Below are 20,259 nucleotides of genomic sequence, written 5' to 3'. Positions count from 1 at the left end.
GAATTTTTTTGATACGAAATAGTGCTGTATAGAATTTGACTATCACACAGTCAAAAAATAAGTACACCGGCCTCCAATGACCAAACATGGAGCACGCAGATATATGAGGCCTTTTTCAGTGAATTTAAAACACCAAAAAAAAGGGAGCACAAGGGTCGCACAGACAACTATGCTACGTATGCCTGACAAACTATAACTTTTCAACAGGCCTCAGTATGACAGAACAGACTGTATTTTTTTTTTTTTTGGGGGGGGGGGATTTTTGAAAAAAATGAAGGAAAAATAAATATATAGACAGTAAATAAGCTGCAGCTGCAGGCAGTTATGGAGCTTTGGGAGGGATGCAGTGGGAGCAATGGACGCACATACAGTGCCTGCAGGCCTTGCACTGATGTGGATATGCTATGCCCTGCCTACCTAGTGCTGCAATATCGGGACCCACAAATTAGCCCTAAAAAGGACTTTTGGTTTCTGAGGAGTTGTGGATGTAAGAGTTGCAGACCTACACTCTAAAACCACGATTCTGACCCTATCTCGGCAGCAGCTCTCCCTATTCTCGCTGAAACAGGAACAGAATGCGGCGAGCAGGGCGGCACCAGGTCTCTTATACTCGGGATGATGCTGTGCGGCCCAGCCAATCACTGCACGACACAACAAAGATGGCTGCCGCGTTTCATGGCCTGGCAGACAATCTCTGCACCATGATTGGGTCTCTAAAGTCCGCTAAAACTTCTGGGTGGAGACTGCAGTTACCGCCGAATAGTACCGGAAATGCTCGCTGCTCGCCGAGTACCCCGATACTCGGGCGAGTAACGAGTAGTGGCAAGCACGTTCACTCATCACTATTTCTGAACTCTTCCTGAGGTAAAACATTAGTACTGTTGTTTCTAAATGATTATGAACTTGTTTTCTTTGCATTATTTGAGGTCTGAAAGCACTGTTTTTTTTAAATTTTGACCATTTTTCTTTGTTAGAAAAAAATACTAAATTTATTTCTTGAAAATTCTGAGACATGTCAGACGTTTATAGAATAAAAGAACAATTTACATTTTACTCAAAAATATACCTAGAAAGAGAAAAATCAGACAAACTGGACATTTTGCAGTGGTCTCTTAATTTTTGCCAGGGCTGTAAGTATAATTACAACTGTGATTTGTCAAAAATCACAGCTGACATCAAGCCCAGGGTTAGTAATAGAGAGGTGTCTATGAAACACCCCGTTTACTAACACTGTAAGTAAAAATAAAGAAACACATTAAAAACATGTACGGTAATTAAAATATAAAAACAGACACCCTCTTTCACCCATTTATCATCATCATCAAGGTCCCAAGACGATCCCCTGCTCCAATACATACAGAAGCCACAGTGACATCATAAAACGTGACCCCTCCCCGTGTCCGCCGTACACACACTAAGGGCGGCATGGAAGCCGCCACCTCTGAGGTCACTGGAGATTACAGTCTGCGGTTATCACAGACCCTCTGAGCTGTCACTGGAGGTGAACTCAAGGAGCACAGTGACCGGCAATACGCATAACCTGGCGGAAACATTGTAGTAGGTTGGATTGCCGGACTGCCCCCTGCGTGACACATCAGCACTACAGTATGTAAGTCCGACAGTGAACTAGTGGAATCATTACAGTGCATCACATTGATGAATCTCTGTTGGACTGCGTTGCCCACTAGACTTTGTTATATACAGCAAGCTAAAGCTAAGTGGGCAGAAGGACCTGGTGTTTTAGCTTACTAAGTCTGGTATTAAACCACTCCAAGGGACCTGGTCCTTTATCCCACTGGGATTTAGCTTTCTCACAGTGAGCAGGCTAAATCCAAGTTGGCAGAAGGACCTGGTCCTTTATCCTGCTAGGTCTAGTATTTAAACACTCCAAGGGACCTGGTCCTTTAGCCGACTGGGATTTAGCTTTCTCACAGAGAGCAGGCTAAATCCAAGTCGGCCGAAGGACCTGGTCCATTTGGCCAATAATTATAGTATTAACCCCTTCACAACGCATGATGCAGTTACATCATATATCATAAAAATATCAGAAAAAGAAATATCGCGTTTGCTCCATTTAAAAAAAAATAAATTTGGAATTGACGTGATCAGAAAGGTCTGACCAATCAAAATGTAAAATAATCTGATCAGCAAATGGCATAACGAGAAAAAAAACGCCATAATTACGTTTTTTTTGGTCGCAGCAACATTGCAATAAAATGAAATAAGAGGTGATCAAAACATGGTATCCGCGCCAAAATGGTATCAATAAGAACGTCCCGCCAAAATAACAAAAAAATCCCAATGGCGATGTGGATGGAAAAATAAGTTATGGGAAGGAAATAAAAAAAAAAAAAAAACGGAAAATTGCCCGAGGGTTAAAACACTCCTAGGTGCATGCATGGAAAAAAATCTGTAGTTGTGTGATCTACAAAAATGATCACCAGTAAATAAAACGGGACGAGGATGAGATTGGCGCAGAATATTGTACACACTGGGATTAAGGGGAAAATTTGTGTGTATAATTGTCACATATAAATAAATGTGTAATCAGATGTCATATCTAGTCTGCGGCTCAATATTACTGCAAAAAATCACATGACAGGATTCATATCTATCTATACACAATAAGGGTCCTTCTATCTGCTGGGATTTAGCATTCTTATATAGAGCAGGCTAAATCCAAGTCGGCTAAAGGACCTGGTCCCTCTGCCGACTGGGAAATAGCCCACTCTGTGTGAGAAAGCTAAATCCCAGTGCACAGAAGGACCTGGGCCTTTAGCCGACTTGGATTTAGCTTTCTCACAGAGAGTGGGCTATTTCCCAGTCGGCAGAGGGACCAGGTCCTTTAGCCGACTTGGATTTAGCCACAACCACAAGCTGAAGGACCTGTGGTGACGTCACCATCATGCGACTAGGAGGGGCGGAGCACAGCAGTAAACTAAGCTGAAGGACCTGTGGTGACGTCACCAGGAGGGGCGGAGCACAGCAGGACAGGAGGGAGCGCTGACTTCCGGAGCCTTATGCTGTCACTTCCGGTGAGAGGTTCCTGCCTGTTGCAGGCGTATCCGCAGTGTCAGCCCCGCCCCCTGCACGCTGCTCATCATTAACCCTATGGGCGCCGCACGGGATCTGCTGGTTTCCCAGGAGACCTTGCACCGCAGATTGTTTGTATCTGAGAACAATGTGAGGGTTTTATTTCCAGGCTCCACCTTATAAACGTCTGTGAAGCTCCTGCGGGTTCAGTGCAGATCTACAGAAGGCCCCTGAGGGTCTGGTGTACACAATGGGGTCACTTGTGGGGGGTTTCCACGGGTATCAGGGGCTCTGCACACGTGGCACGGCAACGGATAATTATTCCAGCAAATTTTACATTCAGAAAGTGAAATGGCTCCTTCCCTTCCGAGCGCCGCCGTGCGCCCAGACAGTAGATTTCCCCATATAAGGAGAATCAGCGGGAGCACCGCAGCAAGGCACGGGAGCAACGCAGCGGAGCACTGCAGCAAGGCACAGGAGCAACGCAGGGGAGCACCGCAGCAAGGCACGGGAGCAACGCAGCGGAGCACTGCAGCAAGGCACAGGAGCAACGCAGGGGAGCACCGCAGCAAGGCACGGGAGCAACACAGGGGAGCAATGCCGGGGAGCACCGCAGCAAGGCACGGGAGCAACGCAGCGGAGCACTGCAGCAAGGCACAGGAGCAACGCAGGGGAGCACCGCAGCAAGGCACGGGAGCAACGCAGCGGAGCACTGCAGCAAGGCACAGGAGCAACGCAGGGGAGCACCGCAGCAAGGCACGGGAGCAACGCAGAGGAGCAATGCCGGGGAGCACCGCAGCAAGGCACGAGAGCAACGCAGGGGAGCACCGCAGCAAGGCACGGGAGCACTGCAGCAAGGCACGGGAGCAATGCCGGGGAGCACCGCAGCAAGGCACGGGAGCAACGCAGGGGAGCACCGCAGCAAGGCACGGGAGCAATGCAGGGGAGCACCGCCGGGGAGCACCGCAGCAAGGCACGGGAGCACCGCAGCAAGGCACGGGAGCAACGCCGGGGAGCACCGCAGCAAGGCACGGGAGCAATGCCGGGGAGCACCGCAGCAAGGCACGGGAGCAATGCCGGGGAGCACCGCAGCAAGGCACGGGAGCACCGCAGCAAGGCACGGGAGCAATGCAGGGGAGCACCGCAGCAAGGCACGGGAGCAACGCAGGGGAGCACCGCAGCAAGGCACGGGAGCAATGCCGGGGAGCACCGCAGCAAGGCACGGGAGCAATGCCGGGGAGCACCGCAGCAAGGCACGGGAGCAATGCCGGGGAGCACCGCAGCAAGGCACGGGAGCAACACCGGGGAGCAATGCCGGGGAGCACCGCAGCAAGGCACGGGAGCAATGCCGGGGAGCACCGCAGCAAGGCACGAGAGCAACGCAGGGGAGCACCGCAGCAAGGCACGGGAGCACTGCAGCAAGGCACGGGAGCAATGCCGGGGAGCACTGCAGCAAGGCACGGGAGCAATGCCGGGGAGCACCGCAGCAAGGCACGAGAGCAACGCAGGGGAGCACTGCAGCAAGGCACGGGAGCACTGCAGCAAGGCACGGGAGCAATGCCGGGGAGCACCGCAGCAAGGCACGGGAGCAACGCAGGGGAGCACCGCAGCAAGGCACGGGAGCAATGCAGGGGAGCACCGCAGCAAGGCACGGGAGCACCGCCGGGGAGCACCGCAGCAAGATAGGGGAGCACTGCAGCAAGGCAGGGGAGCACCGCCGGGGCGCACCGCAGCAAGGCACGGGAACAACGCCGGGGAGCACCGCAGCAAGGCACGGGAGCACCACCGGAGAGCACCGCAGCAAGGCACGGGAGCAACGCAGGGGAGCACCGCAGCAAGGCACGGGAGCAACGCAGCAAGGAACGAGAGCACCGCAGCAAGGCACGGGAGGAACGCAGAAATGCAAGGGAGCACCGCAGCAAGGCAGGGGAGCACCGCCGGGGAGCACCGCAGCAAGGCAGGGGAGCACCGCCGGGGAGCACCGCAGCAAGGCACGGGAGCACCGCCGGGGAGCACCACAGCAAGGCACGGGAGCAACGCAGGGGAACACCACAGCAAGGCACGGGAGCACCGCAGCAACGTAGGGGAGCACTGCAGCACGGCACGGGAGCACCGCCGGGGAGCACCGCAGCAAGGCACGGGAGCACCACCGGAGAGCACCGCAGCAAGGCACGGGAGCAACGCAGGGGAGCACCGCAGCAAGGCACGGGAGCAACGCAGCAAGGAACGAGAGCACCGCAGCAAGGCACGGGAGGAACGCAGAAATGCAAGGGAGCACCGCAGCAAGGCAGGGGAGCACCGCCGGGGAGCACCGCAGCAAGGCAGGGGAGCACCGCCGGGGAGCACCGCAGCAAGGCACGGGAGCACCGCCGGGGAGCACCACAGCAAGGCACGGGAGCAACGCAGGGGAACACCACAGCAAGGCACGGGAGCACCGCAGCAACGCAGGGGAGCACCGCAGCAACGTAGGGGAGCACTGCAGCAAGGCACGGGAGCACCGCCGGGGAGCACCGCAGCAAGGCACGGGAGCAACGCAGGGGAGCTCCGCAGCAAGGCACGGGAGCACCGCAGCAAGGCACGGGAGCACCGCCGGGGAGCACCGCAGCAAGATAGGGGAGCACCGCAGCAAGGCACGGGAACAACGCCGGGGAGCACCGCATCAAGGCACGGGAGCACCACCGGGGAGCACCGCAGCAAGGCAGAGGAGCACCGCAGCAAGGCACGGGAGCAACGCAGGGGAGCACCACAGCAAGGCACGAGAGCAACGCAGGGGAGCACCGCAGCAAGGCGCGGGAGCACCGCCGGGGAGCACCGCAGCAAGGCACGGGAGCACTGCCGGGGAGCACTGCAGCAAGGTATGGGAGCACTGCAGCAAGGCAGGGGAGCACCGCAGCAAGGCAGGGGAGCACCGCAGCAAGGCACGGGAGCAACGCAGGGGAGCACCGCAGCAAGGCACGAGAGCAACGCAGGGGAGCACCGCAGCAAGGCACGGGAGCACCACCGGGGAGCACCGCAGCAAGGCACGGGAGCACCGCCGGGGAGCACCGCAGCAAGGCACGGGAGCAACGCAGGGGAGCACCGCAGCAAGGAACGAGAGCACCGCAGCAAGGCACGGGAGCAACGCAAGGGAGCACCGCAGCAACGTAGGGGAGCACTGCAGCAAGGCACGGGAGCACCGCCGGGGAGCACCGCAGCAAGGCACGGGAGCAACGCAGGGGAGCACCGCAGCAAGGAACAAGAGCACCGCAGCAAGGCACGGGAGCAACGCAAGGGAGCACCGCAGCAACGTAGGGGAGCACTGCAGCAAGGCACGGGAGCACCGCCGGGGAGCACCGCAGCAAGGCACGGGAGCACCGCAGCAAGGCACGGGAGCAACGCAGCAAGGCAGAAGAGCAACGCAGGGGAGCACCGCAGCAAGGCACGGGAGCACCGCCGGGGAGCACCGCAGCAAGGCACGGGAGCACCGCAGCAAGGCACGGGAGCAACGCAGGGGAGCACCGCAGCAAGGCACGGGAGCACCGCAGCAAGGCACGGGAGCAACGCAGGGGAGCACCGCAGCAAGGCACGGGAGCAACGCAGGGGAGCACCGCAGCAAGGCACGGGAGCACCGCCGGGGAGCACCGCAGCAAGGCACGGGAGCACCGCCGGGGAGCACCGCAGCAAGGCACGGGAGCACCGCCGGGGAGCACCACAGCAAGGCACGGGAGCACCGCCGGGGAGCACCGCAGCAAGGCACGGGAGCAACGCAAGGGAGCACCGCAGCAAGGCACGGGAGCAACGCAGGGGAGCACCGCAGCAAGGCATGGGAGCAACACAGGGGAGCACCGCAGCAAGGCACGGGAGCAACGCAGGGGAGCACTGCAGCAATGCACGGGAGCAACGCAGGGGAGCACCGCAGCAAGGCACGGGAGCAATGCAGGGGAGCACCGCAGCAAGGCACGGGAGCAACGCAGGGGAGCACCGCATCAAGGCACGGGAGCAACGCAGGGGAGCACCGCAGCAACGTAGGGGAGCACTGCAGCAAGGCACGGGAGCACCGCCGGGGAGCACCGCAGCAAGGCACGGGAGCAACGCAGGGGAGCACCGCAGCAACGTAGGGGAGCACTGCAGCAAGGCACGAGAGCACCGCAGCAAGGCACGGGAGCAACGCAGCAAGGCACGGGAGCAACACAGGGGAGCACTGCAGCAAGGCACGGGAGCAACGCAGGGGAGCACCGCAGCAAGGCACGGGAGCAACGCAGGGGAGCACTGCAGCAAGGCACGGGAGCAACGCAGGGGAGCACCACAGCAAGGCACGAGAGCACTGCAGCAACACAGGGGAGCACTGCACCAAGGCACGGGAGCAACGCAGGGGAGCACCGCAGCAAGGCACGAGAGCAATGCAGGGGAGCACTGCAGCAAGGCACGGGAGTAACGCAGGGGAGCACTGCAGCAAGGCATGGGAGCACCGCAGCAAGGCACGGGAGCAACACAGGGGAGCACCGCAGCAAGGTACAGGAGAAACACAGGGGAGCACTGCAGTAACGCAGGGGAGCACCGCAGGGGAATATTGCAGCAAGGCACGGGAGCAACTTAGGGGAGCACCGCAGCAAGGTACGGGAGCAAGGCAGGGGAGCACCGCAGGAAGGCACGAGAGCAACGCAAGGGAGCAGCGCACAGGAGCATCGCAGCAAGGAACGAGAGCACAGGAGCAACGCCGGGCAGCACCGCAGCAAGGCACGGGAGCAACGCAGGGGAGCACCGCAGCAAGGTACGGGAGCAAGGCAGGGGAGCACCGCAGGAAGGCACGAGAGCAACGCAAGGGAGCAACGCACAGGAGCATCGCAGCAAGGAACGAGAGCACAGGAGCAATGCCGGGGAGCACCGCAGCAAGGCACGGGAGCAATGTAGGGGAGCACCGCAGTAACGCACGGGAGCAACGCAGGGGAGCACCGCAGGAAGCCACGAGAGCACCGCAGCAATGCACGGGAGCACCGCAGCAAGGCACGAGAGCACTGCAGCAAGGCACGAGAGCACCGCAGCAACGCGGGAGCACCGCAGCAAGGCACGGGAGCACCACGGCAAGGCACGAGAGCACCGCAGCAAGGCACGGGAGCACCGCAGCAAGGCACGGGAGCACCGCAGCGAGGCACAGGAGCAAGGCATGGGAGCACCGCACAACGCAGAGGAGCACCGCAGCAAGACACGAGAGCAACGCAGGGGAGCACCGCAGCAAGGCACGAGAGCACAGCAGCAATGCAGGGGAGCACCGCAGCAAGGCACGGAAGCATCGCAGCAAGGCACGGGAGCACCGCAGCAAGGTACGAGAGCACCGCAGCAACGCAGGGGAGCACCGCAGCAAGGCACGAGAGCACAGCAGCAATGCAGGGGAGCACCGCAGCAAGGCACGGAAGCATCGCAGCAAGGCACGGGAGCACCGCAGCAAGGTACGAGAGCACCGCAGCAACGCAGGGGAGCACCGCAGCAAGGCACAAGAGCACCGCAGCAAGGCACGGGAGCAAAGCACAGGAGCACCGCAGCAAGGCACAGGAGCACCGCAAGGTACAGGAGCACCGCAGCTAGGCACGGGAGCACTGCAGCTAGGCACGGGAGCACCGCAACAAGGCAGGAGAGCACCGTAGCAATGCAGGGGAGCACCACAGCAATGCAGGGGAGCACAGCAGCAATGCACGGGAGCACCACAGCAATGCAGGGGAGCACAGCAGCAAGGCACGGGAGCAACGCACAGGAGCACTGCAGCAACGCAAGGGAGCACCGCAGCAAGGCACGGGAGCACTGCAGCAATGCACGGGAGCACCGCAGCAAGGCACAGGAGCACTCGTCCTAGCTCGTCAAACGCAACATGTTGCATTTTGTTGCAGTCCATGCAGCATCAAAACGATGCATGCGGAGGCATCCACATACATCCGCATGACCTGCGTAACCAATGTTAAAGATAGGGTACGCAGTAAGCATGCATAGACGGAGCTGAAGGAAGAGGTGCTGCAGTGGGCGGGGATTCACGGAGGAAAAAGGCTTTCATCCGCAGCCCTGCCGAACGCAAGTCTTAAGCTAGCCTTACAGAGAACTGCTGCGTACTGGATATTCCTATTTTTGCCCCTTTATTTGTTTAGGTGTTTCTCTACCTTTTAGATATGTCCGTTATTTTATTTTTATATACATATTAAGCACTGGACCTTTTGTGTATTAAAGACTAAGGTCGGGGTCACACTTGCAAGTGTGATGTGAGAAACTCGCGCATCTCTCGCTTCAATACACGGCACTGCCGCCGTCACTCGGGACCTGAGTGTGTTGCATGTATTTCTATATAGTGCCAGGTATTGATGCAAGAGACGCGCGTGAGTTTCTCACATCACACTCGCAAGTGTGACCCCAACCTAAAACTATAAAACCTTTGCCTCGTTGCCCTAAATAACCTATGTGTCTCCGTAAAGACTAAGTGATAGTTTGTGCATGTGACCTGTAGAAGACATGTCAGCCTCACATTGAACATGTGGGATTAATTACAACTAGGGAAGAGAGAAGCTAATTAACTGAAAAAGAAACATAGCAAGAGCTGACACTTCAACCTTCTTTGAAGTTGGAACTTCCTGCAGTGACTAGGTTATTACAGAAGATAAATGCTTTGAAGAAAAGACAGAAAGACAGATTTATTTATGTTAGCACCATGCAGGAGTCCTGCTCTGACAGGCAGGGTCTTCAGTGTGTCTCTTCCCTCACCCATGCCGCAGACCAGAGGTGTCAAACTGCATTCCTCGAGGGCCTCAAACCATGAGTGTTTTCAAGATTTCCTTAGCATTCCACAAGGTGCTGGAATCATTCTGTGCAGGTGATTAAATTATCACCTGTGCAATACAAGGAAATCCTGAAAATATGACCTGTTTGCGTCCCTTGAGGAATGCAGTTTGACACCTCTGCCGCAGACAGTTCTTCCCTTCCCCATGCTCTGCATGCTTCCAGCCGGTCCTCTGGCCATGTCCTTAGGGCCCGTGCGCAGGCACTCCCACCTTCATAAAGAGTCAGCGTGTGCACTTGCTATTTCCTCTCCAGCCAATAGCTGTGGGACATTATGCATATATTGCGTCCTCCCCACTGGGGAGGTGCCTGAGCAACCTTCCTGTTTTGCAGTCTAAGTTGTGTAAGGTTGCGTACCCATCCCTGCTGCAAATCCTTCCTGCAGCACTCTGGTGCAAATCCTGCCTGCACTCTTGTGCAATTCCTGCCTGGTGCACTCTGATACAAACACTGATGTGAACTTTGCCAGCCGCTTCCTCCAATCTGTCCTCTGGGTCCAGCTGTTGCGCATCCGTCGGTCTGTCCTGGAGTGGCATCTGGCGTTCATTAAGAGCCAAGTCTAACTTCACCATCAGAGGCTCTAGTGAAGTCATGTGATTGCTTAGTCACGCCTCTCAAAGCTCTCTACGGTCCGTGGCACAGTGGTTCCACAAACCAGGTTCGTGACAGTTTACATGGGGATGGGGGAATACCCTTCCCTGGGAAAGAGCTTCATCTGATCAAAGAAAACTGGACAATTGCAGGCACAGTGCATGGTGCTATTCAGGTCTAAACTAGCTTCTCCACCATGACAGAAGCTCAGCTCTCCACCTTGCTGTCAAGATCACATCTCACTACTGGCACGCTTGTTCCTCTCCCGTCCCAACTCATCCATAACCTCTCCACAGTCTTCATCCCAACCCTAACACATCAACCTTTCACTTGCAAATGGTGTCTTCCCCTCATCCTTCATACATGCCTCAATCACACCCGTCCTCAATAAGCCCTCCCTCGACCCATCCTCTGTGTCTAGCTATCGCCCAATATCACTTCTCCCTTATACCTCAAAACTACTGGAGCATCACGTCCATCATAAACTGTCCGCTCACCTCTTCTCCTTCTCCCTCTTTTACTGGTTACAATCTGGCTTCCGACCGCATCACTCAACTGAAACTGTTCTAACTAAAGTCACCAATTACCTACTAACTGCCAAGAGCAAGCGCCACTACTCTGTCCTCCTTCTCCTGGACCTGTCTTCTGCCTTTTACACTGTGGACCATTCCCTCCTACTACAGATTCTCTCATCTCTTGGCATCACAGACTTGGCCCTTTCCTGGATCTCGTCATATCTAACAGACCGGACATTCAGTGTCTCCCTCTCCCACACCACCTCCTCACTCCGCCCCTTGTCAGTCGGTGTTCCTCAAGGCTCTGTACTAGGACCCCTACTCTTCTCCATCTACACCTTCAGCCTGGGACACCTCATAGAATCCCACGGTTTGCAGTATTATCTCTACGCCGATGACACGCAGATCTACCTATCTGGACCTGACCTCACCTCCTTACTTACCAAAATCCCACACTGTCTGCTATTTCATCTTTCTTTTCTACTCGCTTTCTAAAACTGAACTTGGCAAAACAGAATTTATCATCTTTCCCTCATCTCACTCTACCCTTAGACCAGACCTATCCATCAATGTCAATGGATGCTCACTTTCCCCAGTCCCGCATGCTCGGTGCCTCGGGGTGATCCTCAACTCTACCCTCTCTTTCAAGCCACGTATCCAAGCCCTTGCCTCCTCCTACCGTCTCAAACTCAAAAACATTTCCCGAATCCGTGCTTTCCTTGACCACGAAACTGCAAAAATGCTAGTGCACGCGCATATCTCCCGCCTTGACTACTGCAACCTCCTACTCTCTGGCCTCCCCTCTAGCACTCTGGCACCACTCCAATCCATCCTACACTCTGGTGACCGACTAATCTACCTGCCTCCCCGCTATTCCCCAGCCTCTCCTCCCTGCCAAGCCCTACACTGGCTACCTATTGTCCAGAGGCTCCAGTTCAAAATCCTAACTATGACATACAAAGCCATCCACAACCTGTCTACTCCATACATCTGCAACCTGGTCTCCCGGTACTTACCTACACGCAACCTTTGATCCTCTCAAGATCTTCTTCTCTACTCCCCTATTATCTCTTCTTCACACATCCGCATACAAGACTTCTCCCGTGCTTCCCCCATACTCTGGAACTCTCTACCACAACATATCAGACTCTCGCCTACCACGGAAACTTTCATAAGGACCTTAAGACCCACCTCTTCCGACAAGCCTACAACCTGCAGTGATCCTCAGTCTACTGAACCGCCGCACAACAGCTCTACCCTCTCGTAGTGTATCCTCACCCATCCCCTGTAGACTGTAAGACCTCTCAGGCACGGTCCTCCCTCCTTATGTACTTGTGTGTGCATTGTATTGCTCATGTTTATTGTACTTATCTATGTATGCCCCTTTTTTCACATGTAAAGCGCCATGGAATAAATGGCACTATAAAAATGAATAATAATGTTTCCTATCTAAGGTAAAATCGCAATAAGAAATATGATGAAAATACCTAGCACCGGGAACCTCCAGGGGCGAAGATATCCTGTAAGTTGAGGATCTCCTAAAATTCTAACAGACCGATGACATCCCACAACCAGCCTGCACATGAGCTCATCAAGGGAAGATATGTGGGCATAACTTTGAGCTAATAAAAACCAGCATTTTGGTTTGGGTGCATTCTGGAAGTCATACGTTCGCTGTGAGCATGCCCCATTTTCGGAGTGCTTCCCTCCCCTAAGCTCTGAGCCATTTTCGTGACCAGGTTTAGGAATTTCTATTTCGTTATTCTTTATGTAATTGTATAGATTGTATTGCTTTGTTCCCATTATGTGTCATATTTTATAAGCACTGCCTGTCTTTCTGGATTAAACACATACAATTTAAAAGCTGTTCCTCTTGCTCTGTAAACTGCACCCCTGGTGGCAGCGGTGTCATCTGTGACAAACTGGTAACAGTGCTGGGATCTGCGTGCCCCCACACCCCAGCTGTTAGTCTTGACAGTGGGCATAACATTGGGACTTATCGTCCATTCAATAAGTGGTGGCAGCATTAAGCGTGTTGGGTGCGTGGACTGGTAAGAACATTCTGTGTTCAGTCTGTAGCCTGAGTGAGGGGCAATGTGGACCCTATATCGTCAACCCAGCTTCATGGAGGCTAAGTACGGGCCTGATGCAGACAGATCCAAACATTAAGGTAAGCATTAATGATGAGTGAGTTATACTCGTTGCTCGGGTTTTCCAGAGCATGCGCGGGTGGTCTCCCGAGTATTTTTAAGTGCTCAGAGATTTAGTTTTTGTTGATGCCGCTGCATGATTTACAGCTGCTAGCCAGCCTGAGTACATGTGTGGGTTGCCTGGTTGCTAGGGAATCCCCACAAGTATTCAAACTGTCTTGCAGCTGTAAATCATTCAGCTGCGGCGACGAAAACGAAATCTCCTAGCACTTACAAATACTCGGAGACCACCCGAGCAACGAGTATACTCGCTCATCACTAGTAAGCATTACAGATGGATCTGGATAAGTTGGAAACTTGGGCCGAGAGGTGGCAGATGAGGTTTAACAATGATAAATGTAAGGTTATACACATGGGAAGAAGGAATCAATATCACCATTACACACTGAACGGGAAACCACTGGGTAAATCTCACATGGAGAAGGACTTGGGGATCCTAGTTAATGATAAACTTACCTGGAGCAGCCAGTGCCAGGCAGCAGCTGCCAAGGCAAACAGGATCATGGGGTGCATTAAAAGAGGTCTGGATACACATGATGAGAGCATTATACTGCCTCTGTATAAATCCCTGGTTACACCGCACATGGAGTACTGTGTACAGTTTTGGCCCCCGGTGCTCAGGATATAATGGAACTAGAGTGAGTACAAAGGAGGGAGGAATAAAGGGGATGGAGGAACTGTTGAGGGAGGATCTAAATTGATCCTTCACGGTTAACCCAGTGATTTCCAAATTAATATACAAGGTGTTGCCGGCAACTGAAAATGACCAGACGGAGACGTGTGTCTCTGTTTGGGGGGGAAACAAGCTGATCTCTCTAGCCCCCGTTTAATGAGTATGAGTTTTCATAGTCATAGAAATTATACTTCAACCAATCAGCATAAGAACACGCTCACAGTTCTTAGCCTATAAGAATGCAGGAACAATCTGTGCGTCAAAGCTTCATAGAACAATACACCCTCAGTCTCATATTCTGTTTAGATTGCAACAATCAAGGTCTCATCAAGGTCTCATAACAGCTGTAAACTTTAGCCTACTAACAAAATTTATATCGAAACAACAAAATGGAGTCGAAAAGCACAAAATGGAGAACCTTTCATAATTTGTTCCTTCACATTCCCCCCTAGATAAATTTTGTTAATTAATGTCCAGCATCAGAGGTACTATCCCAAGCTCTAAGCTTGAGGGGTACTGGTCTTCACATGGCTGGTGCCTTGTTACCAGCCATGTCTGTTGCGGCGTACCCGTCCCCCCTGTATACTAGAATTTACGAATAACAATTATTGATAACAGTAGTGGGGATCTTTTGAAGATAGCCATGCGCTTGGCTTCAACATCTTCATCAGGTAACTTTGTGAAATCGGTGTAGAGAAGAGCAGAGGTGGCAACGCTTTTGGTTTCATCATTAGTTATCCTAGTGCAGAATTTCCTAATACATACAGAAATACACCAAACAACAAGTTTTAGTGTTACATACATGACAAGAATAAAGGCAGCAATATATAACAAACTTTGCAAGATTCCAGCTATCCAGACCCCAAATCCCTTAAACCAATTGGCTGGATTAAGAAAGGAGAAGGTGTCTGCCCCCAACTGTCCTTATTACGGTCATTGTCTTTATCATATTGATCTCTGAGTCTTTGAATATCCTCTAACTTTAACTTCATTGTGCTATTGGGATCTATATAATGACAGCATGCGGGTCCAATAACCTGACACATACCACCCTGTGCTGCTGTTAAGTAATCCAGTACTACAGTGTATTGATTAGTGACTATGATAAGTTGGTTTTGGACAACAACAGTAATATTAAGTATATCCAATATATCCCAAATTTGATCATCTAGAAAATCTGTGGCCCTAAGCAAATTATCCCACATTTGTGTAATCATAGGGTAAATGAAAATATAACTGACAATTTTATTGGCTATACCCATCTGTACTACTAATCTTTCATGATATTGTACAAACTTATTATTCAAGGATATTGGGGAATTTAGGTTGTCCCATGTGGTTACCAATAATAATATAGAAAATGCGAAAACCAAAACATTATGTTCCCTGTTGTGAATTTGGATTCTGGGCTCCCCCGGTGGCTACTGGTGGAATTGAACTTGTGACATCATCTTCCCTGTTCACCTGTTCTGATTAGATCTGGGTGTCGCTATATAACCTGGCTTCTCTGTTAGATGCTTGCCGGTCAACAATGTTATCAGAAGCCTCTCTGTGCTTGTTCCTGCTCCCAGACATCTACTAGATAAGTTGGACATTCGTCCATGTTTTGTTTTTGTATTTTGGTTCCAGTTCACAGCTGCAGTTTCGTTACTGTGTCTGGAAAGCTCTTGTTGATCAGGAATTGCCACTCTGGTATTATGAGTTAATGCCAGAGTCCTAAAGTAATTTCTGGATGTGTTTTGTTAGGGTTTTCTACTGACCATGAAAGTATGCTTTCTGTCTTCTGCTATCTAGAAAGCGGACCTCAAATTTGCTAAAACTATTTTCCTGCTGCGTTTGTTGTTTCATCTCATATCACCGCCAATATATGTGGGGGGCCTCTGTCTCCTTTTTTTGGGCATTTCTCTAGAGGTGAGTCAGGTCTTATATTTCCCTCTGCTAGCATTATTTAGTTCTCCGGCCGGCGCTGGGCATATAGGGATAAAAAGTAGGACATGCTACCTGGCTACTTCTAGATGATGCGGTAGGTTTAGTTCATGGTCAGTACAGTTACATCTTCCAAGAGCTTGTTCCTATAGAGGCTTATGCTAGTTCTCTGGCCATGGAGATCATGACAGTTTGACCGGCCCACTAAAGGGTTAAAATCCTTGGCTGAGAAAGGAGAGAAATAAGAAGTCTGCTGAGAGTTTTTTTTTTTTTTTTCTGTGCTCTTAATTGGATCACTTGCCAGTCTGTCTATGCTGCAGTCTTTCTTTTTTTTCTCTCTCCTTCTAATCTTTGAATGGCTCTATGTTCACCTGTCTATAATGGATCTACAGAGTGTAACTGCAGGTTTGAATAATCTCGCCACGAAAGTACAAAGTTTGCAAGATTTTGTTGTTCATGCTCCGGTATCAGAGCCGAGAATTCCTTTGCCGGAATTCTTCTCAGGGAATAGATCTAGCTTTCAGAATTTCAGAAATAATTGTAAGTTATTTTTGTCCCTGAAATCTCGTTCTGCCGGAGACCCTGCACAGCAGGTTGGGATTGTGATTTCCTTGCTCCGCGGCGACCCTCAAGATTGGGCTTTTGCATTGGCACCAGGGGATCCTGCGTTGCGCAATGTGGATGCGTTTTTTCTGGCCTTGGGGTTGCTGTATGAGGAACCTCATTTGGAACTTCAGGCAGAAAAAACTTTGATGTCCCTATTGCAGGGGCAAGATGAAGCTGAAATTTACTGCCAAAGATTCCGTAAATGGTCTGTGCTTACTCAGTGGAATGAGTGCGCCCTGGCGGCTACTTTCAGAGAGGGTCTCTCTGATGCCATTAAGGATGTTATGGTGGGGTTCCCTGTGCCTGCGGGTCTGAATGAGTCCATGACAATGGCTATTCAGATCGATAGGCGTCTGCGGGAGCGCAAACCAGTGCACCATCTGGCGGTGTCCACTGAGAAGACGCCAGAAAGCATGCAGTGTGATAGAATTCTGTCCAGAAGCGAGCGGCAGAATTTTAGACGGAAAAATGGGTTGTGTTTCTATTGTGGGGATTCTACTCATGTTATATCAGCATGCTCTAAGCGTACTAAAAAGCTTGATAAATCCGTTTCCATTGGCACTTTACCGTCTAAATTTATTCTATCTGTGACCCTGATTTGCTCTTTGTCATCTATTACCACGGACGCCTATATCGACTCTGGCGCCGCTTTGAGTCTTATGGATTGGTCCTTTGCCAATCGTTGTGGGTATGATTTAGAGCCTTTGGAAACTCTTATTCCTCTGAAGGGGATTGACTCCACCCCATTGGCTAATAATAAACCACAATACTGGACACAAGTGACTATGTGTATTAATCCGGATCACCAGGAGACTATTCGTTTTCTAGTGCTGTATAATCTACATGAGGATTTGGTGCTGGGATTGCCATGGCTGCAGTCTCACAACCCAGTCCTTGACTGGAGAGCTATGTCTGTGTTGAGCTGGGGATGTAAGGGGGCTCATGGGGATGTACCTGTGATTTCCATTTCATCATCTATCCCCTCTGAAATCCCTGAGTTCCTGTCTGACTATCGTGACGTCTTTGAAGAACCCAAGCTTGGTTCATTACCTCCGCACCGTGAGTGCGATTGTGCTATAGATTTAATTCCGGGTAGTAAATACCCAAAGGGTCGTTTATTTAATCTGTCTGTGCCTGAACATGCTGCTATGCGAGAATATATAAAGGAGTCCTTGGAAAAGGGACATATTCGTCCATCGTCATCTCCCTTAGGAGCCGGTTTTTTCTTTGTGTCAAAAAAAGACGGCTCTTTGAGACCATGTATTGATTATCGGCTTTTGAATAAAATCACGGTTAAATATCAATACCCATTGCCGTTGCTGACTGATTTGTTTGCTCGCATAAAGGGGGCCAAGTGGTTCTCTAAGATTGATCTCCGTGGGGCGTATAATTTGGTGCGGATCAGGCAGGGGGATGAGTGGAAAACCGCATTTAATACGCCCGAGGGCCACTTTGAGTATTTAGTGATGCCTTTTGGTCTTTCTAATGCCCCTTCAGTCTTCCAGTCCTTTATGCATGATATTTTCCGCGATTTTTTGGATAAATTTATGATAGTGTATCTGGATGATATTCTGATTTTTTCGGATGACTGGGACTCTCATGTCCGGCAAGTTAAGAGGGTTTTTCAGGTTTTGCGGTCTAATTCTCTGTGTGTCAAGGGTTCTAAGTGCGTTTTTGGGGTTCAGAGAATTTCCTTTTTGGGATATATTTTTTCTCCCTCTTCCATTGAGATGGATCCTGTCAAGGTTCAAGCTATTTGTGATTGGACGCAGCCCTCTTCTCTTAAAAGTCTTCAGAAATTTTTGGGCTTTGCCAACTTTTATCGTCGATTTATTTCTGGTTTTTCGGATGTCGTTAAGCCATTGACCGATTTGACTAGACAGGGTGCTGATGTTGCTAATTGGTCCCCTGATGCTGTGGAGGCCTTTCAGGAGCTTAAGCGCTGTTTTTCTTCTGCCCCTGTGTTGCGTCAGCCTGATGTGACTCTTCCTTTTCAGGTTGAGGTCGACGCTTCTGAGATCGGAGCTGGGGCAGTGTTGTCGCAGAAAAGTTCTGACTGCGCCGTGATGAGGCCTTGTGCCTTCTTTTCCCGTAAATTTTCGCCCGCTGAGCGGAATTATGATGTTGGGAATCGGGAGCTTTTGGCCATGAAGTGGGCGTTTGAGGAGTGGCGCCATTGGCTCGAGGGGGCCAGACATCAGGTGGTGGTATTGACTGACCACAAAAATTTGATTTATCTTGAGACCGCCAGGCGCCTGAATCCTAGACAGGCGCGCTGGTCATTATTTTTTTCTCGGTTTAATTTTGTGGTATCGTACCTACCAGGTTCTAAGAATGTTAAGGCGGATGCCCTTTCTAGGAGTTTTGAGCCTGATTCACCTGGCAACTCTGACCCCACAGGTATTCTTAAGGAGGGAGTTATCTTGTCAGCCGTTTCTCCAGACCTGCGGCGGGCCTTGCAGGAGTTTCAGGCGGATAGACCGGATCGTTGTCCGCCTGATAGGCTGTTTGTTCCTGATGATTGGACCAGTAAAGTCATCTCTGAGGTGCATTCTTCTGCGTTGGCAGGTCATCCTGGAATTTTTGGTACCAGGGATTTGGTGGCAAGATCCTTCTGGTGGCCTTCCCTGTCACGAGATGTGCGAGGCTTTGTGCAGTCTTGTGACGTTTGTGCTCGGGCCAAGCCTTGTTGTTCTCGGGCTAGTGGATTATTGTTGCCCTTGCCTATTCCTAAGAGGCCTTGGACACACATCTCGATGGATTTTATTTCAGATCTGCCTGTTTCTCAGAAGATGTCTGTCATCTGGGTGGTGTGTGACCGTTTTTCTAAGATGGTCCATTTGGTTCCTCTGCCCAAATTGCCTTCTTCTTCCGAGTTGGTGCCCCTGTTTTTTCAAAATGTTGTTCGTTTGCATGGTATTCCTGAGAATATCGTTTCTGACAGAGGAACCCAATTTGTGTCTAGATTTTGGCGGGCATTTTGTGCTAGGATGGGCATAGATTTGTCTTTTTCGTCTGCTTTTCACCCTCAGACTAATGGCCAGACCGAGCGGACTAATCAGACCCTGGAGACATATCTGAGGTGTTTTGTGTCTGCTGACCAGGATGATTGGGTTGCTTTTTTGCCATTGGCGGAGTTCGCCCTCAATAATCGGGCCAGCTCTGCCACCTTGGTTTCCCCGTTTTTCTGTAATTCGGGGTTCCATCCTCGATTTTCCTCCGGTCAGATGGAATCCTCGGATTGTCCTGGAGTGGATGCGGTGGTGGAGAGATTGCATCATATCTGGGGGCAGGTGATGGACAATTTAAAGTTGTCCCAGGAGAAGACTCAGCTTTTTGCCAACCGTCACCGTCGTGTTGGTCCTCGGCTTTGTGTTGGAGATTTGGTGTGGTTGTCTTCTCGTTTTGTCCCTATGAGGGTCTCATCTCCTAAGTTTAAGCCTCGGTTCATCGGTCCGTATAAAATATTGGAGATTCTTAACCCTGTTTCCTTCCGTTTGGACCTCCCTGCATCCTTTTCTATTCATAACGTTTTTCATCGGTCGTTATTGCGCAGGTATGAGGCACCGGTTGTGCCTTCCGTTGAGCCTCCTGCTCCGGTGTTGGTTGAGGGTGAGTTGGAGTACGTTGTGGAAAAAATCCTGGACTCCCGTGTTTCCAGACGGAGACTCCAGTATCTGGTCAAGTGGAAGGGATATGGCTAGGAGGATAATTCTTGGGTCACTGCATCTGATGTTCATGCCTCTGATCTGGTTCGTGCCTTTCATAGGGCCCATCCTGATCGCCCTGGTGGTTCTGGTGAGGGTTCGGTGCCCCCTCCTTGAGGGGGGGGTACTGTTGTGAATTTGGATTCTGGGCTCCCCCGGTGGCTACTGGTGGAATTGAACTTGTGACATCATCTTCCCTGTTC

General features: G+C 51.7%; 2 protein-coding genes across 1 annotated transcript in view; both read right to left on the bottom strand.

Annotated features, from left to right (window-relative positions):
* Positions 1-2,995, bottom strand: part of LOC143808897 (uncharacterized) — a 100,225-nt gene extending 97,230 nt beyond the window's left edge. The window contains exon 1 of the mRNA XM_077292078.1: positions 2,875-2,995. The gene's annotated coding sequence lies outside the window, so the exon portion shown is untranslated. The remainder of the gene's footprint in view (positions 1-2,874) is intronic.
* The window catches only part of LOC143808876 (uncharacterized), a 986,487-nt gene that overhangs the window by 550,085 nt on the left and 416,143 nt on the right, over positions 1-20,259 (bottom strand).

The sequence above is a fragment of the Ranitomeya variabilis genome, chromosome 2, assembly GCF_051348905.1.
Source record: "Ranitomeya variabilis isolate aRanVar5 chromosome 2, aRanVar5.hap1, whole genome shotgun sequence".
Lineage (NCBI taxonomy): Eukaryota > Metazoa > Chordata > Amphibia > Anura > Dendrobatidae > Ranitomeya > Ranitomeya variabilis.
The sequence above is the reverse complement of the archived record's forward strand: the minus strand, read 5'-3'. Positions and strand labels throughout refer to the sequence as shown.